The following is a 22,911-nucleotide window of genomic DNA, read 5'->3' on the forward strand; positions in this document are numbered from 1 at the left end:
AGCCGACCAGTCCTTGTTGTACCCATTAATGCTGAGCGCCAGGCAGGGACCAACAAGTACCATATTTTAACGTCTTTTGGTATGACGCGGTCGGGGATCGAACCCGCGACCTTCCGCTCTCCGGGCGGACGCTCTAACCACTACACCACGGAGGCGGTCTTGTTAGAATGAACACACAAGAGTAGAATATGTACACTCACGTGTACGTTTGTTAAATGAGACAAAATAACTCGAGTAGTGCCACAAGCATCACCATCACCTTATCTCGTTTAAATATACATTATAATAGCCACTGTACACATGATTCATGTGGTTTGAATAGACAGATATATGTCAAAGACGTCGGCACAACGCACTCGCTGATCACGTGGTACAGTTCATGACCGTGGAACTGACCGTCTCTGAGGTCGAAAGTTTCGTCCGGTTTAGGCAGAGATCCTGATTTGTCAGATTTGGTTTGGTTATTGTTTAACTCCGCACTCAGCAGTATTCCAGCTATATGACGGCGGTCTGTAAATAATCGAGTCTGGTTCAATGAATACTGTGAATGAAATCATGAGCATCGATCTACGCATGGGATGCAATGTCATGCATCAACCAAATCAGCAAAGTCAGACCAGCCGATCCTGTTAGTCGCCTCTTACGACAAGCATGGGTTACTGAAGACCAATTCTAACCCGGATCTTCACGGGTTGTGAGCATACAGCATCACATAAACAAAAAGGAAGTGATCGTGATTTTACGTAATAGATTCGGACCGAGTACAGTCCGGTATTGACAGAAAGCAGCTTTTTTCAGTGTCCGTTCTAAATATGCATGGCACATGGAACATATCTTGATGATGAAATGATTAATTACACCTCAGTGTAACAAAAAACAAACACCATAACCAGGGATACTCTACAACGTTATATAGTCTCCCTGCCATAACTAAGCACCCACTTGAACACACCTGACTTTTGATGGGGTAGCTGTGTTACGCATGACGTCACAGGTCACGTGATCGCCTTACAACATCGACGTCTCAGGTGAAGATATCTGGATAATTGCTGCAAGAATACAATGAAATACAATATCAGTACAAATACAAAATACGTTGGCAATTCACGATATAAAACCGTAGTTACAGTGGATCTTTCCCCCAGTCTAAACCCGTTCTTTGTGGGTAACCGGGTAACCGATCGAGTCTCTGCAGTTACCCGCAAACTTTCAGATTTCTGTCTTCAAAGGAATACACGCAAAACATGTCCAGTTTGGTATTCACCTACCTGGCACTGCATATTCCATGCACTAAATTTTCTTTTTCTATCCTTCTGTCCCAGAAAACGAAAGGGCTTCTCAGTAACAGGGAACAAATTCCGGTGCGTCGTCGACGCTCATCAATTCGATTCAGACTATATAACTACCGACGAATCGACATGTGAGTGAAAAGTCCCTACTTTTCCAAGAATCCCGTTTCCGAATCTCACCTTGATTCCCGAACGTGTAATACATTCCCGGAAATATATTTTGTTACTTTCGGGTTTTTTTCTTTGGATTTCCGAGGAATCATGGTTGTTGATATTACGTTTGGTGTGATGGTTTTATTTTTAGAAATCACAGTTAACATAACACGCATTTATCCTAAAACACTTGCTTGCAGGATAAAGTGGTGTCTCCTATAAGGGTAACGCTATTTTTCAAGGCATTATCATTTGCAGAAGCCAGAGGTATTTCATTAAGTTGAAAAGACCGAGGACTTCTGCAAATGATAATGCCCTGAAACAGAGCGTTACCGTTATTATAGCTAAAATGGATAAGAAGTTTTAATAAAATAAAAACAAACAACAGTTTTGAAGCAAATGACGGAGGTCACTGGCACACCTTTTACAAATATGGAAACGTAATAGAACAAAACAGATGACGTCACTATTGAGAGTGACGCCATTCGACCATGACCTTTGCCCATACTACCAGCCGCCATTTTTTCAATGCTCAACAACTGAATTCCCGTGCTTCAAATACTCAATCACACCCAGAAATTGGCCAACACATGATGTTTATCTCCTAATTATATCCATTTTAGCTATAAAAAGTGATATGGGAGCCGGTACCAGCTTACTGAGGGATATCGCTAAAATGAAATGGAATCACAAACCTTTGAAAACTATTGTGACGTCATCTGTGAATATGACGTCACTATCAAATGACATTACTAATATTATAGCTGCCGTGCGTTTTTTACTGGAAGAATGAATAAAATATACAGAATGTTATTCTCGTGCCTTTTGTCATCCAATATATCAACAGTATATATCGAGCCAGTGTATCAATATATATCGAGCATCGAGGTGTGATGATATACATGTATATGATACCAAAAGGCACTAAGGTGAGATTGTTTATGAACATAATTTGGTTTAATACATGTTACATAACATTAGAATCCATATCCTATATCGACAGACCATTAGCAATTCCAGGACCACCTGGACAAGGATTCGTCTCAGTTATGATCAGAGTGCGAAATAGTTTCCAAATTTTGCTAGCCAGTCGGGCTAGCTATGCCTGGTAGTTACTAGCCCACAAAATAATTCACTAGCCCGAAATTTGAATGTAGACACGGGTTTCATCATGAAGTAGCTAATATGATGAACATATTTATCAGGCCATAATCTTGCATGATTTAAAAGTGTACTGTAACTTATGAAGTCGGAGAGAGTGATATATTAACAAAATGACACCAAGAAAATTCACTGGCCAGTCGGGCCAATGACTGTGGAGATTTACTGGTCCAACTGGATATTTACAAGCCACGTGCTAGCGGGCCAGTAGCTATTTTGCACAGTGGTTATGATCCATGGACAACTAGAACGACGCATACTCAATATGTACCCAGGACGTCAGTATAGATCTCTACCTATACGAGGGGCTGTGGGGTAGCCTAGTGGTTGAAGCATTCGGTCGTTTCTGGTGTCCCCGCCGTGATCTTGCTGGAATATTGCTAAAAGAGGCGTAAAACCCAACTCACTGACTCCCACACTCGTACGGAGCCCGCTTCAATAGCTGAAACTAACCGTCGAATGAGAGAGAGCTCCCAAGAGCAAGAAAGTGATGTTGAAGATGATGATAAGAGAGATGCAGTTTGAAATGAGACGTGATATTACTGGAATATTGCTCAAAGCGACATAAAACAATACTCACTCACTCTTCCTATACGAAGCCGACATACAATAACTGAAAACTTCATAGACATATACATGTAGTGAAAAGATAATCATATATCTCAAGGGAAAGTTCAAACGGAATACTAAACAAACATCTTTGTCCCGGTTTCCTGCATGCTTTTATCAAATCTGCAAATATATATTGAAGCATATGTTCCTGCACGGAACTACGTTAGTATACAACTATTGTGGTAGGGCACACTTCTCGAGAAATATTGGTTATCACGTTCATGTGTTATATCACATAACTTCCGTGGGCATCGTTTGGTTCCGCTTCAGGTTCCTTTCACATAAAAGCCCACAGAAGCTTCACATGAGCTACTGTTCGTTGTCATTTCGTTTACTGGGAATGCGTGGGCTTACCAATGACTTGGTCATCTTATTATTCAAATGCTATGTAAGGGCATCATTTTTTTATGTGTTTCAAGTAGCCACAAAATTCTGAATATGGGTCGGTCGGGAAAAAACCCAACTTAACAAAGACAAAATTATCTGAATAATGTTCTTGATTCTCATTTATTGTAATTCTTAGTACAATTTCTCGCGTTCTCGTGACTTTTGGCAGCGTCGGTGATAAAATTAGAAGGGTCGTCGGGGGATGAGAAACACAAAAAATAAAAATGCTGCCCTAAACGGTTCGGACTTATTACAAAACCGTTACATTTTCATAGGGCTGGAAAAAATGTTCCATAAAACTGGGGAGAGTTAGGAAACACAAGAAAACACAAATTGCCAAAAACAAGATAACTGTGAGATAAAAAAAAAACACATTTGTGAGGAATGGTGGCCAACTTTATGTTAAAAGTTAATCAATGACGTCCCTAAATTTACGACTATATTTGAAGGCCCATATTAATAACACGACGGGGTGCTCCCACGCTTCAACGACAAGCATCGAATCTTCCTCTTTACTCAAGAGGTCGAACCGGATCCACACAACCCTTTAAAACCATGCACATGGAAGGCAGTTGTTTCATTCACCCCGATGCGCTCTGTGCATATTGAACACTTCCGTTACATACATCCCATCTCCTTTAAATGATTTCCCTCACATCCGACCATCCCTTGTGCCATCATATCCAAAAGGAACTGAATGATTGGTTTCCGCATTTGCCAAGCTAAAGGATCGCGAGAAAGAAATGAAAACCTAACCTCCCCTCTCTAATTGCACGGCACGGAAATGTTTCAGTTGACAGTTAACTGCTTTCAAACTACCGGGTATTGGTTGACAAGCCCGGATTTCGTATGGAAACAGGGATGGCACAGTTTAACAGTATGGGTTCAAGGTCATATGATCGAGGCGCTATTAACAGCTACAGGCCCTCGTGTGTTTGCCAGGATTAAAGATTAAAAAACTATTGTTTTAGAGATGACCCCCGACTCATGTTTCACAGTACACGATTGTACTGTGAAGCATTTCCAGTCGGGGGTCATCTCAAAATATTTTATATTTAAAAAAAATCTTTAATCCTCGTAAAGACGCACAGAAGTCTGTTCGTGTATACGTCAGTTCTACGTAATTAAGGAAGTGAATCGGTGAGACAATAAATTGAAAGACAGTTACATAGATGGTTATCTCCCAATTCGTAATGAGAGGACACCACATACAGGTTAAGTTATAGACAATGTTGATAATGGGCTAAATGGAATAGCTGGACAGACAAAAAGAATGATATATAGAAGTTATATCCATGTAGAGTAGTGACAGATATATAAGACAGAATTGAAAGATTGCGTATCTATTCGAACTATAAATATATGGATCGCAAATACAGTGAGATTGATTAGATTAGATAGAGCCGAAGGAACAGAAGAATAATAGTACTGGGTACACTTACATGTAGATTAACGTTTAGTCTCTGAATATATACACCTTTGATAGAAACAAATAGTTCCTTTTAAACTGACAAGGACTGACTGAGTTTGGTTTTACGCCGCTTTTAGCAATATTCCAGCAATATCACGGCAGGGGACACCAGAAATGGGCTTCACTCACTGTACCCATGTGGGGATTCGAACCCGGGTCTTCGGCGTGACGAGCCAACGCTTTAACCACTAGACTACCCCACCGCCCCAAACTGACAAGGAGCCCCAGTGAGATGGGATATGAGAACCTGACCTGTTTGATTTAGGGCTTCAGCAAGAGTGTGTGCATGAGTGAGTTGTGTTTAAGCCGCCTTTAGCAATATTCCAGCAATATCACGGCGGGGGACACCAGGAATGGGCTTCACACATTGGAGAATCGAACCCGAGCCTTCGGCGCGACGAGCGAACGCTTAACCACTAGGTTACCCCACCGCCCCGTTTCAGCAGGAATTGGGTGGAAGGGTAAAATGCGGCTCAGGGATTGTTAGGCAGACTAACTCATCCGGAGCATCAGAGGGAGCCCATGTAGTATATCCGGGGGAAGAGAAATACGCAGTTCGATGAGTGAGTGAGTGAGTTTAGATTCACACCGCTTTTAGCAATATCCCAGCAATATCACGGCGGGGATACCAGAAATGGGCTTCACACATTGAACCATGTGGGGAATCGAACAGAGGTTTTCGGCGTGACAAGCGAACGCTTTAACCACTTGACTACCCCACCGCCCCACGTCTATAACGAACTGGATTGTTTCGCTGCGGCAACATGCTATATATTTCTGTCGAAATGCCTATTGCGTACTAAAATTAGTGGTTCCTTTCAATTCACCATAACCGTATTTTACGATACAGTAAACGCTTATAACGAACTGACGGATATAACGAACTGACGGATATAACGAACTGATGGATATAACGAACTGACGGATATAACGAACTGGTGGACATAACGAACTGATGGATATAACGAACTGGTGGACATAACGAACTGATGGATATAACGAACTGGTGGATATAACGAACTGGTGGATATAACGAACTGATGGATATAACGAACTGGTGGACATAACGAACTGATTTATTGGTCCCGGCCGCTTGCTGTATATTTCAGCCGAAACGCGTTCAACGAACTACGGTTATGTCGAACTAATAGTTATAGTTTATTGTACGCAGTGGAAACATAACAAAATAGAATATACTGGATTAGGTAGATTGATAGATGAACAGTGTCACTGATAAATGTACGTAGACATGGTCAATATACAGACACATGTTATACACGTGATATATCGGCATATGACCAGTCACAAAACGCAGACCAACAAATACGATAGAAGGGCGAACAGGCAACCGGACGCACGGACACTTTAAAATAAAGGCTGGACAGACATGTCTACACCTAAATATTCAAATAAATTACAATATTATGAATAGTCTTACCTGATTCGGTTTCATGCATGAAGTGTCTGGACATGCGATTTTCGTTATGGTATATACATGTATATATATATAGATCGTAGTCTGAACTAAAAATAGCACTTCCGATATTCTAGCTATTATTAGGTCTTAATACCTACAGGCACTATTATTCAGTGTTCGAGCTTTTGATTTCCTCTTGGGGTGCCTGTAGTCGTATTCTGACACCACAAGAAGCCGTTACAGTTGTTGTCGAACCAGATAGCTGTAAATAGCGAATTTAGGTAAGCTATCGAGACTTTGTTCCGTAAGATTTAGGTTGAGACCATGAATATTCATCTGCCTTCTCCGATCAATACACGACGTTCCTATCGCTAAACCAAACGTTATATAGTATCTAGTGAATGCGTGTAGGGGTTGTTTACACTCGCTTATTTTCTTAAGTGTTTCAGTGTCACGAACAATCTAAATCTGTAGATATCTGTTATTTCCTACCCGGGTAGTCACGTCTGTTCAGTAATATCATGAGTAAGAGATATAAGCTGCCCCACATGTGTACCCGTATTGTTGGAATCGCACGAAGGGCCGTTTGTGCTTTGTCAGCAAAAATCATGACGTCACATGGGTGTATAATATATATGGGTTACCTTTTGACAAGTCGTCGATTAACCGCGACCAGTCATGCAGGTTTCGATATGAGGACGAAATCAACGTTGTACGCACGATTCTCTAACATGTCTGAGTATGATAGTATGTAAACACAATGGTATGTTGTTTCGCCTTAATTGTGTTAAATAAAACACACTACAATAAACCATAATCATATAAAACATTCACAATGTATCATCTTCATAGTATATCATCTTCTTTGACCTACATTTAGTTAGGGCAAAGAGTACATACCGAGTACGTCTTTGGTTGGGTAAGGGGCCGCTCACAATTTATGGCTAGGAGGCGTGATGATGGGTTTTATGGAGAAGCATGTACAATGTGAATGCCCCATCCCCCACCCCAACACACCTAAACTGTATGCACCATGTAAGTGAAACCCACCCCACCCCACCCCTGCATGTCATTTACAAAATCAATAACTACCACCAACCCCCCTCCCACCCGTGTGTATGTGTACATAATTAATGACCGCCCTACCTCCCCAGAAGAAAATGGGTAACCTCCCTTAAAACCATCATTCATTTATACATCTAAAGGTAATAGCTACACACGATCGGACCATGGGTTTGAATAACATGTGTTACGTATAAACCCTCATGCAATGAAAACGTGATATAAACTCGTGACGTCACATTTGTATTGAGGTCACGGCTCAAGCGTGAAGCATGTTTCAAACAGCGACAGGACTGTTTGCAACACCCCTGGAAACAGTTGTAATAAACATCTTGCTCTACGGGCAATCCCGTCCTGTCTTGCAAAAGCATGTTACGATATACATGGGAATACACCCAAGTATAATATGTCCCATATTATGACTCTACTATCTAGGCGTTATGTCGCAAGTTTTGGTTGTGTCGTAATGTGGCCTTGAAGTCGGGTTATGCAGGAAGTGATTAAATACACGTTACACCTAGACTAACATCTAGTCTCTGAAAGGAAGATATATTTCAGAAAAAACGGTTTTTAGAAAATATTCATAAAACATAATAAATAAGTACAGATATTTTATAAATAAGTACAGATATTTTCTTCATTTTTAGAAACTCAAGAAACATACATTCATACAGACAGACAAACACATTTAAAAAATGTCATATCTTTGAATTATTACATGTCACTGCCATTATGCATATTTCAATATATCAGTAAGAATGGATACACAATGCCATTTAGAAAGTGGTCAAATGTAACACGCCATTATGCTTATTTCAATATATCAGTAAGAATGGATACACAATGCCATTTAGAAAGTGGTCAAATGTAACACGCCATTATGCATATTTCAATATATCAGTAAGAATGGATACACAATGCCATTTAGAAAGTGGTCAAATGTAACACGCCATTATGCATATTTCAGTATATCAGTAAGAATGGATACACAATGCCATTTAGAAAGTGGTCAAATGTAACACGCCATTATGCATATTTCAATATATCAGTAAGAATGGATACACAGTGCCATTTAGAAAGTAGTCAAATGTAACACGTTTTATATTTAGGATTACACTTTCTCAGTAAAGTACACATTATTGTACTTTTCTATACTAGTACAGATTCCAGTAAGTTAGTTTTGCCATCTCGGCTGAGGGGGTTAGACGGATGGCTTTGTGTGCTGGCGATTAAGTGCCTGACTCTGAGAGTGCTGGTTCGAATCCCGGATGGGACTCAACCCAGCTATAGTAGTAGAATCTGTACTTCACTGAGAAATTGTAATGACAAATATAACATGTGTTATGTCAGTGAGAAATCGAAAGAATGCACTTGTTAATCCTAGCTGGAGCCTACGCTGACAAACCCAGTGTACCCGTTAACAAGGTAGCTCGCACCACTCCTAAGATGAGACACTTGGAAAATATGTTTTATTGCGAAACGTTTGTGTTCACGATTTAATCGAAACGAGTCCCACAATGAAATACTACACTGGGACGAGGAAGGGCAAATCGTTGTCAAGCCTTTGCCCAGGCACAACAGGTTTTTGTTTTCAGTTTGTTTACACCGACTTTGTAGTAGTTAATGGGGTAAGGGCGTTTTATCTAGAATTTGCATGTCAGAAACCACCCGTGTTTGTCGTAATCCCGTTCGTCAAAGACGATTAAATGACAGCGATAGCAGAGGAATTGCATCATAACCCGCCCACGTGCTTCTGTTTACATGACTCAGACTAGATCGCACTGCGCATGTCACGGGTCAATAGTTCATGACGTCACAAGCTCCTCACCTTGATAAAGAATGCTGTTTTTTTCCTTTTCAAAGGTAAACTCTACCTGTTTACATTTTTGTTGTATTTCAGAGGAAATAGAAAATGAAAGGACATTTTAACCTGATGGATTGTCCACACAAATTCGAAAGTTTTTAATAAATATACTCCTCGTAAACAACTAGGAGGGTTCGCTTATCGGATGATTTAACACGATCTCAAAACACGGTGCCGTTTGGAGTTGTAAAGATGCTCTCCTGAGCCATTGAAGGGTGTTTGTGAATGAAAAAAGTGTGTATATGTATTTCTATAAAATATATATGTACAAGATATGACATATTTTATCTTTTCTCACTCTTTCACAAAATTTTTTGTCCCTTATAATATCAATAATAATTTTATATTAATCATTAAGAAACAGCCAACATTATAGAAAATGTTATAGTTAAACAATAGTAAAATCATGACACAGTTCACAGTTACAGTCAGGTCTAATTACATGTTGATAGAGTATAAACCCAAAACAATATAATATTAATCAACCAACTATTATCATTTTTGTATATATACAAAGTATACATAGACTGCCTAGTTAATACATATCAGCATATCAATTACCATGATACAAAATTGATATTCCTTATGTAATTTGAAAAAAATATAAAACAAAACTTACATTTATTGCTGTATTGTCTTTAAACATCCGTCCTAAGCTTCTTAATTCAAAGTTTCTGACTGAGTGCTTGTCCTGCTACGAAGGATCTTTCCGAAAAGGAGTGGAAGTGTTTGTAACCGCGTCGATGATTGGCTGTAATGGTGAATGTGGAGAGGGGAACTGTTCACGAACAGTCATTACGTGTGCTGTTCAACCCACAGCTTTGGCGGTTAAACCAAAGGGAGATAACTGCTTATATTACCGATCAAGGTCGTTTTTACTCATTGTTGTGGAAATCAATGGTGCTTCGGAAAGAATGCACTGCTTGCTGTTGGCGGGATAGTGAGCAGGGGTGAAGGTTATTTAAAGGTATTTTAAGATTTTAAGTGTTTTTTTTGTGTTTAGACACCTGTACATAAAAAGAAATCGTTTTTTCAGTTCTGTTGGAAGATATTTTGTAATGGAATCTGTGAAGCGTGGTGACGCATGGTTCCCGCTCGGGGACGAGGCCAATCAGTCACGAAGGGTGGGTTAGAGCGTGGGCCCAAATGAGAGGTGTGGTTGGGATGGGTAGATGCATGGGTCGAGGTCTCCACCGCGTAGGTGGAGCAAGTACATTCACATAAACACATTTGGAATTTCGGGAAAACACAAATATAATTTATCCCCCCAACCCCCAAATACTATGAATTACGTTGCTACTATTTCAAATAGGTAGTGTTAGCTGAGGGTGCTAAGCTTGCAAGTAACCTTTTAAAACGTATATTACATAATGCGAGCCCATTGGAGGTGCCTACAGAGTCTTCCTGGTTAAGTAACGAATTTCCAAGCATCGGTTGAGGGTCAAGTGCCAGTACATGGAAAGTGTATGTTGTGTACGAATATTAGCCTTGCTCCAAGGCTGTACTGAATGCTAAATCCATGGGTGTATAGTGATTCTATCCTTTAGAGAGGCATGTCTAGATAAGCGGACGGTACAAGACTGTTATTCATATATATTGTTTTAGAAATGTCCATTTTAACTATTACTTATATCAGAGACCATATACAGATATATGGTCTCTGCTTATATTACCTTAGAGACTTGTGCAAGTCTACATGAATGTGTATATACACAACTGATCGCATATGTGTATTGTCATGCTCTTTAGTAACAGACCCGTGAAGATCCTGGGTAGAATAGGTCTTCAGCAACCCATGCTTGCCACAAAAGGCGACTATGCTTGTCGTAAGAGGCGACTAACGGGACCGGTTGGTCAGGCTCGCTGACTTGGTTGACACATGTAATCGGTTACCAATTGCGCAGATCGATGCTCATGCTGTTGATCACGGGATTGTCTGGTCCAGACTCGATTATTCATAGACCGCCGCCATATAGCCAGCTGGAATATTGCTGAGTGCGGCGTTAAAGTAAACTCACTCACTCACTCTTGAGGAGGAAGTTGGGGAAGATAATTTGACTTAAGAGTGTATCATTGTTTCCCTCCCCCTCCTGTTTATGAAAAAAGGACACAAATAGAGTCTCGACAGAATACCCTTTATAGGGTGAATATAGTCTGTCTCACAGTCCCCGAACCACTATTTTCTACCTAGCCCTCCTTGCAATTTTCAAGTCTGAAAGAAGCAAGTCTAGATTTTCCCAGGTCCCTGAAACTCCCAACTCACTGGGGCTCCTTCACAATTTAAATGGGTTTATTTGTTACTATCAATATTATATACATTCAGGGACTAAGCGTTAGTCTAAGGGTAGATACTTGAAACTCAGTAACGACAGGATGATTCTACAACGTGAAAATAACGTCCTGTATTTTTGCAGTCTTTTTGAGATAGCAAAGGATGATAATCTCGTCTGAATGTTATGACAATTCAGAAGCCTGAACGCTTATTATCTGAGTAGAACGTTCACCCGACTCGTGACCTCGATGCGCTTTAAGGTCATCCCGCATCTGATTACAATGAGACTGGGCTTGATAAATTATTCATTCACGAGGTACAAACACTCTATCACAGTAAACCGATTGCCAGAAAGATAAATACATGAAAATCAACCCAACAGAGACACTTCCCTCAAGCCAGCCTGTAGTTCAGTTTCAATTTGTGACCTCATGGACGTTATATGGCTCTAACTCACCGTTTAACCATGTGAATATTTACAATAATTAGATCTGAAAATAAGTTATAACACTGGCTCTTTGCACCTTCTGGATACTATTAGGTCTCATAGCTCACCCGTGAAGAGATCTCTGTTTTATAACAATTCACCTTTATTACACATTGTGTGATGAAATCACGTGCGGACGATATCATTTTGGGCGGGGAAGGAGCCAGATGCACACTGGAACCCGTAATCTGCTCTCAATAGACACTTGCATCTAACTTTCGCTAAATACTACACATACATCTAAAAAGTTATCATTGAAAAACACACTCGCCTCACTTTCTTTTTATGTCGGGGCGGTGGGGTAGCCTAATGGTTAAAGCGTTGGCTCGTCACGCCGAAGACCCGGGTTCGAATCCCCACATGGGTACAATGTGTGAAGCCCATTTCTGGTGTTCCCCGCCGTGATGTTGCTGGAATATTGCTAAAAGCGGCGTAAAACCAAACTCAGTCAGTCAGTCAGTCTTTTTATGTCGAGTCGAAAATACCTTTACCTATTTCTTGAAAGATTCATAAAACGGTGATGTTATGCCAAATGTATTCGTCCTGATGAACATGTATGTGTTTCTTAGTCAGATCAACAGGGATGGACCTTGTTTACAACTTGGTCTTCTTATTCAATATGATCATTTAGTGTTTCACAAATGACTGTGATTGTCGTGTTGTCAATTCAGGACTGTACAATTATTCTTTGGTTATACCGGTGAAGATCCGGTTAGAATTGATCTTTGAACAGTAACCCATGCTTGTCGTAAGAGGCGACTAACGGGATCGGGTTGTCAGGCTCGCTGACTTGGTTGACAAATGTCATCGTGTCCCAATTGCGTAGATCGATGCTCATGCTGTTGATCACTGGATTGTCTGGTTCAGAGTTGATTATTTAGACCGCCGCCATATTGCTGGAACATTGCTGAGTGCGGCGTTAAACTAAACTCACTCAATTGACTATTGACGTAAATACAACATCAATTTCCTGATGGATGTCCAGTGTGCGGTCATCCCATGAACTCTAGTAACAGGAACTACATGTACTACATGTTTGGTCGTTCTTGAATGACGACAACTGACAGTTTTCAAGTAGCGTTACTTCCGCACCCACCCTGTGTCACGTGACACACTTACCCTATCGGATGAAATGTGCTTACACAGAGGCAGACATTTAGCTGTATCGCAGCAGTAGACCAACGAATAACTTAGACTCTGAAAAACACATAATTTTGACAGAAACGAATAGCTCCATTTATACTGAATAAGACAACCCATTGAGACTGAGAGGATGCAGAACTGAACAGAACTGAACAGAACTGAACTTGCTTCATGCTAATCATGGCTTTAACATTACAGTACTTACATGCTTGGCGGAAGGGAAACTAATATGATTCAAGCACCGTTAGGTAGACTATCGCCCTTTAAACCCGGCTGTGGCAGGTGCAAAAACATAATCCCGTCAAACTGGACGGTTGCATTTCCTCGAAAATTAAAGACCCAATCCATTATATACTGAACATAACCCCGTCGAACCGCACGGTTGCATTTCCTCGTTTAAGACTCAAACTATTATACACTGAATATGTTCGTTGTTTTATGTGTTAACGGAGCACACAGCGATATGGCGGCGGTCTAAAGTACCGAGTCTGGACCAGACAGACCTGGTTGATATTATGAGTGAGTGAGTGAGTTTAGTTTTACGCCCTTTTAGCAATATTCCGGGAATATCACGGCGGAGGACACCAGAAATGGGATTCACACATTGTACCCATGTGGGGAATCGAACCCGCGTCTTCGGCTTGAAGAGCGTACGCTTTAACCACTGGGCTACCCCACCGAACCGGTTGATATTATGAGCACACATGCACTCACTCCGTAGGGGTAAATGACACGTAATCAACCAAAACGCCGAGCCTGAACATTCAACCATCAGACATGCAACCTGTTGTAACCTGGAGGCCCCATTTATTCTGGGGGGATTTCATCCACCTCACAACCTCCCCCATCTCCCAAGGCTCACTATTTCTAATGCGATCTTAGGGCTAACGTCATTTGTGGAAATGTTAAAAGGAAATGGTAGACTGTCGTAGCCTCATTGACCTAAAGACAACATAAGAATGTCATAACGATGTACAATATCTTATGTACAATTTAGGCAATAAACAACATGAAATGTTTTCCGCCTGTGTTTATTATTCGTTTATGCTTGGTTGACACGTGCCATCGTATCCCAATTACGTATAGATCGATGTTCATGTAGTTGATCACTGGATTGCCTGGTCCAGACTCGATTATGTACTGGCCGCCGCCATATAGCTGTAATACTGCTGAGTGCGGCGTAAAACAACAAAGAAACAAAGCCATTCGTTTATGCCATGACAGACTGTATCTGCAAATCTTTTACCGACATTAGAAGAATATTTAAATCGATGTCCGCGAACTCGTCGCGTCAGTTAATGATTCATTAACACTCCTGTCGTGTAGGCAGGTCATCTGTTGTCGGGTTGGCGGCATTCAACGCATATCCGGTTTGTGTCTTCGTGAAATCAGCATCGTAATTGTGGTTACTAACGTGGAGAGAGATGCAGAGGAAGATGTCCCACCCTGGCAGCATCCTTCACAAGAACTACTCACAGCGCAACTGTCGAAGACCGACCACAGTGTAAGTAAACTTAGGCTCAGTATTATTCGTTACACTGCTATACTGATATACACATAGCGGTGTAACGAATAATACTGAGCTTAAGTTTACTAAGACTGTCGGAGACGGTGTAATAATTGTCTGACAGTCCGACGGAATGGCGAAACAAACTCACTGGTCACGAGGGGGACATGAGTTGATGTACCCGCTATGTTTGTTTATGTTCCCTGAGCCCGATGGGCCCCGAAGGACCAGTGAACAACGTATTTATCTTACCGAACACCTCAATGTCAAGTTTGAACTGTTTGAAGCACGGGTATCGGATCATAATAAGGAGTACCAGAGTTAGGCAATTAGCCAATACCGACAACAGCCAAAACACTAGACTAAGGCTTAGTCTCTGAATATATATAATTTTGATAGTAACAAACAAGCCCATTTATATTGACAAGGAGCCCTATAGGGAGACCAGAGATTTAGAGGAAATCTAGACTTGCTTTATTTAGGGCTTTAGCACTGCAGAGAGGGCTTGGCAGTAGGGAAATTAATGTGGTTCAGGGACTGTGAGACAGACTACCAAAACACTACTAACACGATGTACCAAATGAATTCCACAGTTCGGCATTCCCAGCGGGTAACATAGAAAATGTTACTCGCTTGTAAGCGGGGTACATTTATTGGCTCAGGCAATCAGTAAACGACATGTATGTGTGAGGTAAGATGATATGACATGGCGTGCGCTTCCAGAGTTTTCGAGACTTTAGGAACGTCTCGAATATCCATGCAGGGTGTTATAACCTTTTTAATAATAAATTCCAAGGACCCATTCGCAACCTGAGTCTCAGTTCAATATCATTCTCTCTTATTACTATCACTTTCTTGCTCTTTAGAGCTCTCTGAATGGACGGTTAGTTTCGGCTATTGAACTGGACCCCATACGAAGCTCATGCAGGTGGCGAATGGGTTCAAGGTGTTCATTAAAATAGATTGGAGATTTAAGCATTGAATTAAGTATGTAAACAATGTATTCATGACGAATCATGAGGTTCGAATCCGATTTCCAGATGGGCATCATGGTAGAATATGTAGAAGCATACCTGAACCATTTGTCAGGTTGTCATCACTACACCATTTCGATATCTCAAATAAGTTCGAGACAAGCCGGAGCACAATACATCCAGTTTGAAAGATCTAGCGTGGAGCCAAATACAACTTGGATTCGATCCATCCAAGTTCCACACAACGAGTTTTGACAGTAATGGGTCAACAATTATACTTGTGGTTTTAAATATGCTTGCCTATTTTTCTCCGTCTTGAACTTTTCTCACAAGCTCATCAGAGGTAAAATATGCCAAAATGGTGTGTTTAAATATGGTTTTCGGCCGTGCAAAGATAAGTTTTCAAAACCTGAACGTTTCGTATTAAGATTAAAACACTGCGACGTGTTTAAAATTATTTGGGTGTTAAGTTTCTTTACACTTAGGTGTACGGTGCTTAAGCAGCAAAAAAAAAAAAATGGAAGAAATGGCGTATGTTTGTTTACAGTATATTAATTTAAACACTTAAACCAAAAAGTTTGTTTTTTTCACAATTATCAGGTTAAAACGAAAAGTAAATGATACGAGGGACAATCGAATACACGCCAACTTCAGATATAACGAAGTACGACGTGTCGACATATCCGTTATCGAGATCTTAGTCATAATCCTCAAGCGGTATATTATTTTAGAAGAGCGAATTTAACAAGTTCACTTTGAGGTTCATTGTAATTTCCCACAAGTCATAATCCTCAAGCGGTATATTATTTTAGAAGAGTGAATTTAACAAGTTCACTTTGAGGTTCATTGTAATTTCCAACAAGTCATAATCCTTATGCGGTATATTATTTTAGAAGAGTGAATTTAACAAGTTCACTTTGAGGTTCATTGTAATTTCCAACAAGTCATAATCCTTATGCGGTATATTATTTTAGAAGAGTGAATTTAACAAGTTCACTTTGAGGTTCATTGTAATTTCCCACAAGTCATAATCCTCAAGCGGTATATTATTTTAGAAGAGTGAATTTAACAAGTTCACTTTGAGGTTCATTGTAATTTCCAACAAGTCATAATCCTCAAGCGGTATATTATTTTAGAAGAGCGAATTTAACAAGTTCACTTTAAGGTTCATTGTAATTTCCCACAATGTCTTACTTTTTTGTGTGATCGTGATAGAAATAGAAAATCTAGAAATGTTTCTGTATGTCAACTTTTTGGGTGATTGCCTAAATTCTCTGAGCCATTATAATATGTTTCTTTTAAACTCTTTCGTCATCTGTTGTGAGGAACATTTACAGAGGGATATAGAGATTTACATCCGGGTACCTTCGGTCGTCAAAACTGGACACTTTGGGAAATCGAAATACCCGAGGTTGTATGATAAATGGTCGTAAGAATAAGCCAAGTGGAATACCTGAATGGCTGTGGCAATTCTAGGATTGATATTTGAATTGCTTGACTTCTCAAGCACTTACGATTCCTTTGTAATTTGAACGAGGGGATCAAGATCATAATAATTATTCCAACTGTTCGATATAATCCGTCAATTATCTTCCTCTTGCCTGGGGTTTCGAAGTGCAAGAAATTCCAAATATTTCAAACTCAGATTCAGTTCGGGCGTATATATACGTAAGAGCCATAATTCGTTACCCGTATAAACTGTCGCCACTCCCGGGGCTAAACTATTTGATTCGTTATGGCTTTTATATAGTTGCAATAAACATCTGTCTCCATTGAATAACTTCACTCAAGACAGAAAAATTAGTTAATTCATTTCATTTATACAGGTTTAATTTTAGATAATTTAGATTTTAGAAACTAATCAATCCTCTCCGAATTTCCTCGGAATTAAGGTAGAAAAAGTCAACGTATGTAAATACAGATTAAGTGTTTTGATGACAATTTATAGTATAATAGAATAATTATTAAAAAAAACTACTCACATTAAAATCCAACCTTCAGTTCATAGAATTATTTGTTGTGAACAAATGTTTGAATGCAGAATACTTTGAAACTTCGAATCAGAATAGTATTCTTGTATGACAAAACAATCATGAATTGTTTAAAACAACATTGTCATTGAACCTTAAAGGAAAAACCCACTGTTTTAGTTATTTCGAAACATTCACTATTAAAAATAGCAAGTTAAGGGGCATGGGATAATATAACATCTACATAACGGAATTCTTATAAAAACCTAATACTTTACGCTGAAAGAACATTTAAGCATATAAAAATTGACCAAATGACATGATTTCTTACATGAAATGAATCCTCCTTTAACAGCACAGTGAATATAACTTACCAACGGAAGGTATAAGTGCCAATGACGCTTTTCGGTGGTTTTTCTGTACCAGGAAAGTTAAACTGTGGCGTCTGATGAATACATACTTCAATTCCCGAGAATCTGGTTGTTCAAGGTACAAGAATATTTTCGAAACCATACTGACTACACATTCTCCGAAAATTCGTACCTGATCGTTTTGATTTGACAGCATTCAAGCCTGCCGGCGAAACCCCTCCGCGTTCCATATAATATAGTGACGTGCTAGTGCATACCTAATTGTGCGTGTTTGCGTGTTGTGTGTGCGCGCGTGTTTGCGTGTTGTGTGCGCGCGCACACAGGATGCTGTAAAAGTGAAAAAATCTTGAATGCAACTTTAAACCACACTTGTGACCAATGCATTCTACTCAGATGTGTTCTTGCATAATGGGGTGGGTGGGGTGGGGGGTGGTGTAGGGTGTAGGGTAGCCTGGTGGTTAAAGCGGTCGCTTGTCACGCCGAGTTCGATTCTCCACATGGGCACGATGTGTGAAGCTCGTTTCTGTGTCCCCCGCCGTGATATTGCTGGAATATTGCTAAAAGCAGTGTAAAATCTCACTCACTCACTCACTCTTGCTTAATGTCCTAACCTAACGTTATACTACCATGTGTTCTTTCCCAATCTGCCCTAATATGTTCTACTCTTGTGTTCCATCCTTATAGGGGCGGTGGGGTAGCCTAGTGGTTAAAGCGTTGGCTCGTCACGCCGAAGACCCGGGTTCGAATCCCCACATAGGTACAATGTGTGAAGCCCATTTCTGGTGCCCCCGTGATGTTGCTGGAATATTGCTAAAAGCGGCGTAAAACCAAACTCAGTCAGTCAGTCAGTCCATCCTCATATGTACTGCTCGGATGTAACCAGCGTGTTTTCTGCCTTCAATGTGTATTTTTAGAATATATGTAAAATATTATTCTGGACAAATAAGAAAACACGCGAGTGTGCCAACTGGAACACCACATCCAACCAGTAAACACATCAATCTTTGGTGATTCTTGAATATACGCTATTAGATGTAACAGCAAGGCACAACACGCTAATATCAAACGATATTTACAATAGTGTCCAAACTATTTTTACAATACTGTTATGAAAGAGGAAATAGGAAACCTGTTAATATACCATGTTGATTTGAAAACACGAAATTCCTACTAGTCCCTTGTGATCGAAACAGGTACTCATATGATCGATGCCATTTAGAAAAAAGGAAAAAGAAAATCACAATAATGTGTTCTGTTTACTACTGAGTGTTATGACATTGAATCAGCTTTATCTTCTTGACATGATATGTGAATTCTCTCAAAACTGAAAACAGTTGTAACGTTTGTACGAAACCGACATATTTATGACACTGTTTGACTAATCAGAATGAGCCGGGAGGCTTTTAAAAGTATCGGCTATTAATTAAAGCCGGAAAGCAGTCACGGAGCCTGTTGTACATACAGTCAAATCCCGATGAGTCGAATGCCGGCGTCGAGTCGGTCCCAGGTACAAACAATGAACATATTTCCCACTTGGCAAGCGTCCGCGAATTTGTGGATCAATGTAAGGGTAATTCACAGAAACAAACATTAATGTCAGACTTTTTCCAGAAGTGAGTTCGTCTTTTTGTTTTAACAAGATCCAAGATGGCGCCATGTATATATGTCGATTGCCGATAGATTTTGTTAATGGATTTTAAGAGGTACATGTATTTTGTATTTCATTGTGCTATTATTGAAATGTGTTCTTATCTATATACTGTTTGTTTGCATTATCTATGTCACCTAATGTATTGTTGTGCTATATTTTGATATGATGTGCTGAATAAATGAATTGTTCAATATTCGATCATCTTTTTTTCTACCCTCATAGACATACCTATGTCTCGAATACATCGATAAGTCGAATTTATTACTTGTCCCCAACGATTCGACTCATCCGGATTTGGCTGTATATACTGTCTATTTAACTGGTCACTGTCCACAGACACCTAAGGTAGTCACCCCACCCCACGCCCACCTCAACCAATATCCCCAGGCGTGGAGGACCGAGTTTCACGAAGCGATCATAGCGCTACGACTACGAGCCGATCGTATCTCCTACACTTTTACATAGAGTTACGACAGTCGTAGCGCTATGATAGCTGTGTGAAACAGGGCCCAGTTTCAAAGGAGGAAGAGCTTTGTCAAGTTGCTCTTCATATGAATCATATTCTGTGGATAGCCTTGTCCAGACTCCATATTTCAATTTAGGGGGCCGTGGGGTAGCCTAGTGGTTAAAGCGTTCGCTCGTCACGCCGAAGACCCGGGTTCGACTCCCCACATGGATACAATGTGTGAGCCCATTTCTGGTGTCCCCCGCCGTGATGTTGTTGGAATATTGCTAAAAGTGCTGTAAAACAAAACTCACTCACTCACTAACATAGACTTAATTTCAATTTAGAGTCGTCATATATAGTTTGAATATATATTTGGATTTATGAATACTCAACTACTACAGATACTGAGTTTAACATCCTTCATACAGTATTCTTACCTCTCTCGCGTATTTTTACAAATGCTGTATCTTGTATTCTGTGTGTGAATTCATGTGTATGCAAGACACTGCTACAGAATTTTGTCCTGTTCAGTTCTTGAGACCTCGCGTCTGTACTGAAAAATCGTATTGCCAGTCTCTTAATTCATACTGTGACCATGTAATTTGAGACCCGAGAAGATCCGGGTTAGAATTAATCTTCAGCAACCCATGTTTGTCTTAATATGCGAGTAACAGGATCGGGTGGTCAGGCTTGCTCACTTGGTTGACATTGTGGCATTGTTTCCCCATTACGTAGATAGATGCTCATGCTGTTGATCACTGGCTTGTGAGTCAGGTTCAGACTCGATTATTTACAGACCGCCGCCATACAGCTGGAATACTGCTGAGTGTGGCGTTAAACAACAAACAAACAAAAAATTGTAATTTGGTCTACAGAGTAGGCTGGGTCTTACAACTATAATAATCATTACATGTCATTCGAAAGACAATTAATGGCACCTTTATACGTCATTAACAATTGGTAAGGGTTTAGCAAAATGGCAAATTTAATCAATGGGTTGTCTGGTCCACACTCGATTATATACCGACTGCAGCCATATATCTGGAATATTGCTGAGTGCGGCGTTAACAGCAACAACAACATAGCAAACAACAATCTTCCACCAAGGTAAAGGACCATCTACATCGTAAGTTGCGAAAAACATTCAATGGTTAGGCTAAAGATATGTCTGAAGAAAGTGACGCGAACTGGCTCAGAAGCATCATATCCTTTGACGTCTGTAGGTGAAACTTAAAACTATGACACATATATTCGACTTATGCAAATGACTTATTCGACAGATACAAATATACATGCTTTTCAGATCCTGGCCATTGTCTCTGAATTCATTCATTCATCAGGTCGAACGTAGGAAGCATATTTTCCTGTTCCTCAAGTTGTGATGGTTGACGTTATTCTTCATTCATTGAAAAATCGGAAAAACAATTTTCCCGTTCCTCTAACGTTGTGACGTCACTAGTGCTAACAATTTTGGCGTTTGTTTATCTGCCAGTTAAAAACAGGTCATTTCGTTCCAGTTCAGCCCACGTTCGTATTTTGTCTTTTTTTCCGGGTTGTCGGGTTGGGGATGTAAAAAAATGTAAATAAATGTATTTATATACATTTTTAGAATCACACCAAACAATCATAGCGCCCACAGTTGTATAGTTGCCTAGACTGACAACTAGTCTCTGAAATGAACATATTGTACTGAAAAAACAGCTCATAATGAAATAAAATAAAATAGAATGAATAGGAGCCCTGTGGAAATAAAAGACTTGCCACATAATCTAGACTTGCATCTTTTCTTGGATATATTTGGTTCAGGGTCTGTATGGCAGCAGGAGCGGCTACAGCTTTTTGTGAAAAGGGGGGTGCACACTTCATTTCCACCCGAGTTTCAATGGTCATTTAACAAAATTTCTTGACAAAGGGGTGTTGCGCGCACACGCACGCACGCACACACACACACTCTGGATCCGCCTTTGGACAGACTAATAGTTGCCATAAGATAACTAAGGTATGGAAGAGGAATGACTACTGACGGCACTGTCTGAAGGAGAATCGTCCGTTTTAACAAATGTCTGGATAAGAGTGAGTGAGTATGGTTTTACGCCGCTATATACCAGCAACATCACTGCAGAAACACCAGAAATGGGCTTCACACATTTACCCATGTGGGAATGGTCTTGGACGTTACGAGCGGACGCTTTGAACACTAGGCTACCCCACCACCCCTCACGTTATAGATGTAATATATGTATTTCTGTACTGGAGATTACTGTTGATGATATTGTTGTCAGAGGATAGAAATCTAATGGATATAACCGACAGTGGTTCCCACCTGGAAACAGCATTAATATCCTTCGTAATGAAGACACTGCTGAGGGCCTGCTTGCACAAAGTGATCTTAACGCCACTATATGTTTGGAACTGCCATACTCTAACATAGACTTATGGGCGGTGGGGTAGCCTAGTGGTTAAAACGTTCGCTCGTCACGCCGAAGACCCGGATTCGATTCCCCACATGGGTACAAGGTGTGAAGCCCATTTCTGGTGTTCCCCGCCGTAATATTCTGCAATATTGCTAAAAGCGGTGTAAAACCAAACTCACTCACTAACACAGACTTAGACAGTCGTAGCGCGACGATCACCTTTACGGAACAGGGACCAGGATCTGCGCTTATTTCTGA

General features: G+C 40.3%; 1 protein-coding gene across 2 annotated transcripts in view; it reads right to left on the reverse strand.

Annotated features, from left to right (window-relative positions):
* Nucleotides 1-22,911, reverse strand: part of LOC124291406 — a 52,077-nt gene that overhangs the window by 5,985 nt on the left and 23,181 nt on the right. The window contains exons 1-2 of one of the 2 annotated variants that reach the window (XM_046728391.1): nucleotides 10,036-10,176; nucleotides 953-1,049 (exon numbers count right to left, since the gene is read on the reverse strand). The gene's annotated coding sequence lies outside the window, so the exon portion shown is untranslated. Of the gene's footprint in view, nucleotides 1-952; nucleotides 1,050-10,035; nucleotides 10,177-22,911 lie in introns of those variants that run through there. The other variant, XM_046728392.1, reaches the window with a different exon arrangement.

Source organism: Haliotis rubra, unplaced genomic scaffold (genome assembly GCF_003918875.1).
Source record: "Haliotis rubra isolate DU_JTF1 unplaced genomic scaffold, ASM391887v1 Scf490, whole genome shotgun sequence".
NCBI classification, from domain to species: domain Eukaryota; kingdom Metazoa; phylum Mollusca; class Gastropoda; order Lepetellida; family Haliotidae; genus Haliotis; species Haliotis rubra.